Consider the following 9,763-nt stretch of genomic DNA (forward strand, 5'->3'; position numbering starts at 1 on the left):
AAATCATTTTCAACTATTCAAATAAAGATGTAAATAAGGAAGACCAGAAGCCCCCTTTAGAAAGTTAGATTTAGAATATTTCATCAAAGTCCATCTTGTGTTGCCCAGGCTGGTTTCTTGCTAAGCCCTTATTTTATCTCGACCTCCTTCTTAGTTAAAATTCTGCTCTTTGAACCCATCTCCAGGGTGAAATCTTCTTGGCAAAATAATATAAGCTGGTGTCTGCAGGTAGATGGACCTTTCAAGCCCTCCCAAGGTGAGAAAATGTGATTTTTCCCTTTTATGTGTTGTGGTTCATCGGATAGTATTTGTCATCTTGTCACATAATAGGAATGACGTTCACAATGTTGAAATACACCCTTAAGCATCAGCATCTGTGGCTACGGGAGCAGTCTCCGGGCTGCAGCCCTCATCCGCCCATCCAAGCACTCACAGGCCTATATGTTTCCAGCCTAGCAGATTCTCCTTAAGGTGCACAATTTCATTCTGATTTGTCACAAGGGTCAGAGCCACACCAGAATGATTTTTTTTTGTTGGAGAGCCAAAAGGATAATTGGATTGTTTGGATGCCTTTTACCATATTTTGCACTGACACTTGAAAAGGCATAAAAAATTTGCTGAGCATTATATTCTTTAAGACACACACATGCACACATACACACCCCATTTTGGTGGCGGGAATAGACAGTGTTTATTATGAAGACAGTGGTAGTGGAATCATTGTGGTAATATGCAGGCAAAGATTTCCTGAAGATGCAAACTGTGAGCCTGTGGAGGGAAATAGCTTAGGCTCCCCTCTCATGGAAACTATCCCTTTGCCGTTAGCTCAATAGAGACTCAAGGAAGCTGCCAGTAGGGAAGCCTTGTACTCATTCCAACAAGCCTAACCCCATTGCTGCTGCCCCTTTAGGCTGCACAGTGCCCTTTAAGATTTCCTTTTACCTTCAAGCTACACAAGGAAACTCATTTTATCCTTTCTCTACGATTATCTATCTATCTTTTTTTTTTCTTCTTTTTTTTGGCTGTGGGGGAAGACACACAGAATGATTTTCCCACTCACCTCTTCAAGAAGTAATCCTCAGGCAGGATTATCCTGGCCTCAAATCTCCAGGAGAGATGGTTCTGCCTTTGACAAACAGACATTTCCAGGCAGTTTTGGAAACAACTCTTTCACAAATGATGTTGGAATCTTTCTGGAGAAAACGTGCCCAAGAACACAAAACCAGAAATGTATAAATATTTAGAGATTAATGATCCAACTCATGGGTTTTTGTGATATTTCTGACTTCTTATTTACTGTCAGTTCATTACCCTATCCTATAGGAGAACCCTAAGTTTAAAGAGGAAAAAAAAGAAACCTCAAAAGTCCTTCAAAGATTTAGGAAAAGCCATTTCAGCTGTTGTCTAGTATGCTTTGGAAATGATCTCCTATGGACAAAAACAGGAATTTTCAAATGCAAAAGATACGCTCTCATTGTCATGATCAGAGTGTATCCATAATGAACACCTGGCTCTCCCTTCTGATCATTTCTCCAAATAGCTCTCAATTAGATTAAAGCCCAAACATTATTTTTGTAATACCCCTCCAAGTTTTAATTTATTTATATTTAATAATAAACTCATTAGTTGCTTTGTGTTTATTTAGGCAACAATTTTTTAGAGAACACACCAGGATGTAGCATTGCTCAAAGCAATGCATTCTGATACTTTATTGAGATGATGTTATGGCTACAGCTGAATATTTGAGTACACTGTCCTTAAAGATTTCCATGCTAAAATTGTTGCAGCCAAGGTCTAGAAGTAGAACTTTGGGGTTTCAGTCCCCATTTGTCTGTGAATCATAGTAGAAGTAAACTATTGTCTATGAAAAAGCTTCATTCTACTCATTAGTAATGCCTGGACTTCTAGGTAATCCTCTGCATGAAGATAAAACAGTTTTATTTGCCTTTTTTCTGGTCATCTGCTTTTTGCTAGGCTCCAGTAATTTCACACGGGTGTATCAACCCTACTTCTGATTTGACGTTCTATAAAGTTGTAGTTCTAAATTTAATTGGGAACATAGAACAATCATACTCCAGATAATTGCCAAAGAGAGCAATCTCAAAATCAAGCTGCCCAATACTCAGCAAAAGCTTAGCTGAAGAAAGAAAATTTTATGGAGGGTCACCCAAAGAATATGAATGAAATTCCTGTACCCCTTGACATACTCTAAATATTTCCACACTTGAACTGCCTTTGGGGTAAAGTCATTAGCCCCTGTCATCAGCCATATGAAACTGGTCAAATACCTCTCTTCCAAGTATTGTTGAGGACATTGATCATTATGGCACAGAGAATCCCATGTACGCAGGACCTTAAGGACAATTTCTTCCTGATCTTAGCATCTGGAAGAACTGAGCTTCTCCTAACAATTGTTCATGTTTGTCTAATGGACACTGTGGCTTGTGTGTGGCCATTTGTTCCTTACAAGCATGGTCCAAAAGGGTGTCCACTAACACCAAAGAGGGTGGGGCCTCAGGGTAGACATCTTATATTGCTTTATCCTTGGATCTACTTAACGTCTTTTCCTTTATTTTTCCTTTTTCTGCCTCTAGTTGATTTTCTTTCATTGCATTTTAGTAATCTGGCAAACCATTTTTGTGGAAAAGAAGGTTAATAAGCAAATATTGTCACTTAAAGGAAAGAAGCTATTGCCCCAAAGCCTCAGAAGAGCCTGACTTATCCTACAATAAGCTGGTCAAAATGAAAGAAGACTTCTGCTGGGTCCCTCAAAAGGATCCCAAAAGAAAAGGTCTCTTTGAAAGAAGAGCAGGCAGCTATAGGAAAAATCAAGCCGAGATAAAGACAGAGGAACAAATATAGCTAAAATAAGAAAATAGAGCAAGGAAAAAATGTGATGAAAAAATGTAAATTTGCTCTGACCTTAGTCATAGACAGCATAAATAATTTGCAAGTTCATATCTATAGTGTGGAGGACATACTTGAGATACCCTCCCAGAAGCAGAGTGAAAAATGCAAAGAGGTAAAAGAGATGAGAAAAAATACCGATCCAGGAAAAAATAATAAAATTGACCTACATCTAAATAAACACTAATAATTTTTAAAGCTTAAATTCAAGAAAGTTGTATAATTGCTTTTCAGAAAGAAGCAACAGTAAGAATGCCCAAATTTCTCTTTTTCAACCCTATTGAAAGAAAAACGAGTGACATTTACAGAATTTTAAGGTATAAAAAGGTTGAGAAGCAAGAATTCCATTTAAATCTGGATGAAGTGCCTGTGCCAAGACTCTAAACTCAAGCAAGGATTAAAGGATATATCACTATGTGTCTTTCCCAAGAAGAGTACTTGAAGGTGGGTCCAGCTGACGAAAGGAAAAATGAAAAACAATTTAAGAACACAGCATCAAGTGTAAAAAGACTGGCAGGGTTCATCGAAACTGATGTAAAATTTAGAGAATTAAACTACTGTAAATATAATTACAGAATTCAATGCGAAATCCTAGAACTATTGTTGAAAAAGTAGATTCAAATGATTAAAAGGATGATGTATGAAAATAAGCTCGATCTATACCCTAAATGAAATAAAAATTTGGAATTGGAGTTCAGACAGGCCATGAAAAATTAAGGGACCACTATTGTTGGCCATAGGTTATGTGAGGGAGTAGAATCAAAATTTATTTTTTTATGGGGCCAGCCTGGTGGCATAGTGGTTAAGCTTCCACCCTCCACTTCAGTGACCTGGGGTTTGCAGGTTCGGATCCCTGGGGCAGACCTGGCACCACCCGTCAAGCCACACTGTGGCAGCATCCCACAAAAAATAGAGGAAGATTGGCACAGATGTCAGCTCAGGGCCAATCTTCCTCACACACACACACACACACACATAAAATTATTTTTTATGACCTCAAGAATTAAAGAAATACAGGTTTCAGGATAAATTGAATATACCTAGACTATAGAATTAATTCAAAATTTCTCCATTCCCAATAATTGCAAAAGATACCGATAGAACAATAATTGTATATATAGCGAAGATAGAAAACAAAGATAACAGGATCATTGGGAAGCTTAAAATGAGACTATAGAAATAAAGCTGAACATGCCAGGGATGACAGTACATGCCACTAAGTTACCTGTCTCCCCACATCCCTCTACCCTCAGCCTCATGGAAAAGCAAGGTAGCTAAAGAAATCAAGAGCAGCATATGGTCCTTACGGACAACCTAATACAGAAGGAGGGTTCTTCTTTGTCTTGTTCTGTTTTCAGGTACATAAATTCACAACTTTAAATATAAATACCATGGTAGATTGAAGATGGCCACAAATTCTTTGCTACAACTCCTCCACCAAGAGGTGGAATCTGTTTCCTCAACGCTTCTCTTGGGCTCACCTTGTGACTTGCTTTGACCAATGAGAAGCAAGAAAAGTTCTGTCCTCGGCCTCGAACAGAAGAAGCCTAGCAACTTGTGTTTTTGCTCTCTTGCAACCCAACCACCATGCTATAAGGAAGCCCAAGGGACCTTGTGGGGGACAGAGGCCACAATGAATTTTACACAATAAAAAAGAATTTATATTGAGAGAACAAATGTGTGTTCAAAAAGTCACTTCATGTCACTTTATCCTATCCTCTCACAGTGATGTTTAGTATTAATAATGAATTTTTCCTCTTAAAGTTTACTCAGTATTTTTTTATATTCAAAAATCCAGATTTTTTTGAAGTGTTTCCAACTGAAAAGCGTTATCTTGGAGTAACACCCCCAGGCTTCAGACACCACCTCCCTGCGGACTAATGATGTTTCTGTGAATCCCGCTCGTCAGATGCAAACTATGGAGTTGTAGCCAATATTTTCTACAGAGGAAATATTCTTCTTTGTGAAAATTCCAGTTAATCAGCAAAACAACCTAATTGTTACCATAGTTTTAATATATTGCCCTGGCTTGTCCCCTCCTAATGCAAATTGTATGGTAAGCGTCTGAAGTTGTAGTTTCTATTTCTGAAGTAAATAGGTTTCATGGGGACCAAGTGTATGAATCTGGTTGCATTTTTCTCCAAGTCTAACCCTATTCAAACATTTTGTTTGCTGGGCGCCTATGTGGATCCCGCATCTCTCTTATACTCATCTTTTCTCCCTCCTGCCTTCTGCCATATGTTCCAGGAACAGCTGCTTGACGCTGTCCTCCATCCCAACCCCTCACCTTGAGATTTCTCACCGACATATTGTTTTAGTGTTGAATTCTCCCCCTGCAATTTTGCTTGTGCTTCCCCTTTACACACACGCACACAAATACACACACACACAGAGAAACGTGGCTAACTTCCACATATCATTGAACCTCTCTTCAATATCACACCCTCCTGGTAATCCTTCTGGATCCTCCCCACTCTACCTCCTCCAGACACACAAATCCATGCACACTTTCCAGGAAAGAGTTATTACACTAATTACATGGCATCACATTTATGTCTTTCTGTGTTCATTTCCACCCAACTTCCCTCTCACTAACCTGTAAGTTCTTTTTTTTTTAAAATGATTTTTACAGTTATTGTTTACTTACTTTTGGTTGAATAGATTGTCCATAAAAAAGTTTTAAATTTTATGTAGTTAAATATATCTATACTTGTACTTCTGATTTTCTTGCCTTAATCAGGGTAGTTTTGCCTACCTGTACCTTTTGAATGTAGTTTTTCACATGTTCACCTAAAATGTACTGTTTCCTTTTATATGGATGTCCTTAATGTCTCTGAATTTTTTAAGAGGTGTGAGATAAGTCACCAACCTGTAAATTCTTCAAGGACAGAAACTGTACCTCGTTTGCTTTGGGTCCCCAGCACCTAGCAAGGAGACCAAGGGTTGGTGACTAACTGACCAGATAAGAAAAATGAGTGAGTGAGTGAATATAGCGTGAACCCCATGATATTAGTTTGTACCGATAGTAGTGCAGAAAATGACATGTTCCCTTCCTTTAGTACAGTCATGCATCACTCAATGACGAGTATACATTCTGAGAAATGTGTCATTAGATGATCTCGTCATTGTACAAACATCACAGAGTGTACTCAAAAGGAACAAAATTTGTTACCCCAAAATGTGTCTCTTTAACATGAGGATTATTTTAGGCTGATAATTTTTAAGCAACAGAGGATTCAAAGTTTTCCTTGTGACCTTCTCCTTAACTGCCTAAAAAAATTCAGATTAAAAAACCTGTCTCAGGAAGTGAGCTATCACCTTAGCATAATATGAACTAGGTGGTAGACAGGGAAGAACCTAGAAAAGCCTGTTTGTGGGGCCCCCTCTGTGTTCTTCTGTTTCTGTGTGGCCAAACATGTGTTTGCCAAGCATTTGCTCCTTTTTACTTACTTGTGAATTGCCTTCCTTCCCTTTGAAGTCCCTGACTCTCCCCACCCCCAACACCTTCTTTTGTCTTTAGCTGAGGATGGTATTTAAGGTGAGGGTTTTGGCCATTTTGGCCAGTCACTCAGTTTTCCTAGGTTTCTCCCATGTACATATGTTATTAAACTTTTCTTCGTTTTTTTTCCTGTTAATTTGTCTCACTTCAGTTTAATTCTTAGACCAAACAAAAGAACCTAGAAAGGTAAGAGAAACTTTTTTCCTCTCCTACAGTACTTACACAAACCTAGATGGTGTAGCCTACTACACACCTAGGCTGTATGGTACTAATCTTATTGGACCACTGTCAAATATGCGGTCTGTCGTTGACCTAAACATTGTTATGTGGCACAAGACTGTACATTAAGAACCCACCTGAAATCATTAGATAGAATATAGAGGCTTCACATTTCTTATTGTTCCCTCCACCAATAGCTGCATAAAAAACCTTGGAATGTTCAGCCGTAGTTGTAGAATTTGTATCTATTGCTATGACATTTGTTTTATTTCAGAATCTACTTTGTTAACTCCAAAATGAATTAGTTTCATTACACAATTTCCAGCTGAATGTTGTTCTAATAACAAAGTTCATCAGACAGAGACATCCTTCAAAGGTACAAAGAGTTAACTATGTAATTTTCTTAATAAGGCTGAAAAGGCAGTGCATTATTTTTTCTAACTATGGCATGCTCTGTGACACCATGTAATTTTTGGGGTATCTATACTTTGCTTGGAAAAGAAAAAACAATACCTAGTTTCTTTTTGAGATTATTTTTGCTGCCAGGAAAAAAAAATCATTTGTTCTGTCACAATTATGGCAATAAATCTTATGGTGAAGACATTTAATGATGGCTACAAAGCTTCTTTTATTTTACCTTACAGGGACAGGCTTTAAACTTACTGACTTAGCATGTCAGGAAAAGCAAAGAATGGATGCGTTTAAGTTTTACAAATGCCTGTTTGAGAAATATGTTGTTAAAAAGAAATACTATTCTGGCCCTGAAAGTTTGCATGGCATAGGCAAAGACTTCTGCCTGCTGTATAGAACAAATTTAATTACATTCAGAAGTAAATGGTTTAGAGTTTCAGTTCATGGGTTACTGAAGTCATTGAAATAAGTTGGATTAACACAGTTTCAGGTTTATTTGTGGCTTGAGGTTCCATGGGCTTTTAAACTTTTTAATTCATTTTGAATAAGAAATAGACATTCAGAGTATAAAATTCAAAAGGTCCCAAAGAGAATGCAGTAAAATACCCCTCCCACCTTGGGCTCCCCACCTTACGTTAATACTGTCCCTGGTGCCACCACTTATACCAGCTTCTTGTGTATCATTTCAGAAGTATTATACATAAAGCAAATAGAAACATGTGGTTTTCTTATTTAACATCTCTTTGAGATCAATCCATATTGAGTTTCTTTTAATAGCTGCATAGTATTCCATCAGATGGACAAAGCAAAAATTATAATCAGTTGCATATTGAAAAACAAATGTTATTACAAAAGACATTTCAATGAATATCATTGGAACATATGTCTTTCCACATACATGAAATTATATATGCAGCTTAAATTCATAGAAGAGAAATTGTTAGGTTACACTTTTATCTTAATGGATATTGCAAACCGCTTTCCATAGATGTTATACCAATTTCTACTACCACCAAAGTAAGAGTGCCTGCACCCTCATCTTCTCATCACAGAATATATTACCAAAATTGACCTTTGCCAAACTTACAGGTTAAAATATGTTCCAAGATATTATAAAATACGGGGGAATTCTTATTTTCTTCCCAGAAAGCCATTTAAAAAGCTTTTTCAAGTGTCAAATTTCTTATTTAGAACATTTGAGCTAAATTTGATGACTGAGATAATCTGAAATGGTTTAATACTCATCAAAAAAGGAATTTTGGAGCCAGCCCTGGTGGCCTAGTGGTTAAGTTCAGTACACCCTGCTTCGGTGGCCTGGGTTGGGTTCCCGGGCGTGGACCTACACCACTTGTCCGTCAGTGGCCATGTTGTCATGGCGGCTCACATACAAAAAGAGGAAGACTGGCAAAGGATGTTAGCTCAGGGTGAATCTTCCTCAGCAAAAAAAATAAAAAGAAGAAAAGAAAAGAAAGGAATTTTCAAATATTATATAGAGAGCATTCATTCACGAGAGATCTGAAATATAAGCCAAAAAAGGGGAAAGGGGAATTTGAAGTCTTTCCCCTCTTCGTTTTTTCCAGCCAATTCCTCTCTATCCTGGCTTGTCTTTTTTCATTGCTCTCCCACTTTTTCCCCATTTAACCGATAATTTCGCTTAAGGTTTCTTTTTTCCTAAGTGTGGTTATTCAAAGTATAGTGACTGGATAAAACCAGATGTCTTTGGAATTTAACGGCAAATTCAACTACTAAGAGACAGGATTTGTGTTTTTCTTTTAACCAGTTTACCAGATCATTCTCTATGTTAATTCTCCTTTGGAGTTGAGTTTTTATTTACTCCCTTCTTTGCTTTCTTAAGAAAGAAAGCTATTCCCCAAATCTGTGAAGCTGACTTAAATGCTCACTTTTCTGAAGCAGAGCACAAATTAATGTAATCTTTTATCATACGCTAGTCACTGTCACTGTGGTTAAGTACAACGTAACGCAGATGCAGCATTTTTTAAAGGCACACACAAATGCACACACACAGACACACATGCACCATCGTTTCTCTCTGATGAATATGGCAAGCTGTTCATTTTTTCACAGCTGTAAAGAAGACAGTCGATTGTAATAAATAAAATGCAAGTATCCATTTCATCTTCTCAATTGAGAAGAGAGAGCAGAATTAAGTTAAAGCTAAAACTTCACTAGGATTCTTATACCTGGCCATGTCTTCATATTTGAGCAACACTTAAAAAACTATATTTGGCCATTGTAAAAATGAAAATACAAAACTGGGCACAGGGGGAGATCTGGTTGAGAGAGTATTGCAAATCGATATGTGAATATTATATTTGGTCATAACAGAGTCTACATTAAGCTTTACACTAAAACCAAAACAGAAAATTAATTTTAAAAAGCCAATAAAAGTTTCAGTAGGTTTTCAGCACAAGTATCCCTTGATTTAAGCAAACTCAGTAGCAAAATCTTTAATACAATTGATAAAGAATTCAATTTATTACACATAACCTAAAGCAGCAATTATAAGCGCTGGTATTTTCGTTTCAGTTTTGCTTTTGGTTAAAAATAATGCATGCCAGGTGGTAAGCATATTCTGATAAAGTATACTATGACAGTTAGTTCTGTTAGATATATTTATATTGTGTAGACAAGAAAAGAGGCAAGGACTTTTGGGAGAACTCTTAGGTCAGAGGTGAAAGCAAAAGGAAGATTCCAGTTAGAAAACAA

This window comes from Equus caballus, chromosome 4, assembly GCF_041296265.1.
Source record: "Equus caballus isolate H_3958 breed thoroughbred chromosome 4, TB-T2T, whole genome shotgun sequence".
In the NCBI taxonomy this organism is placed as follows: Eukaryota; Metazoa; Chordata; class Mammalia; order Perissodactyla; family Equidae; genus Equus; species Equus caballus.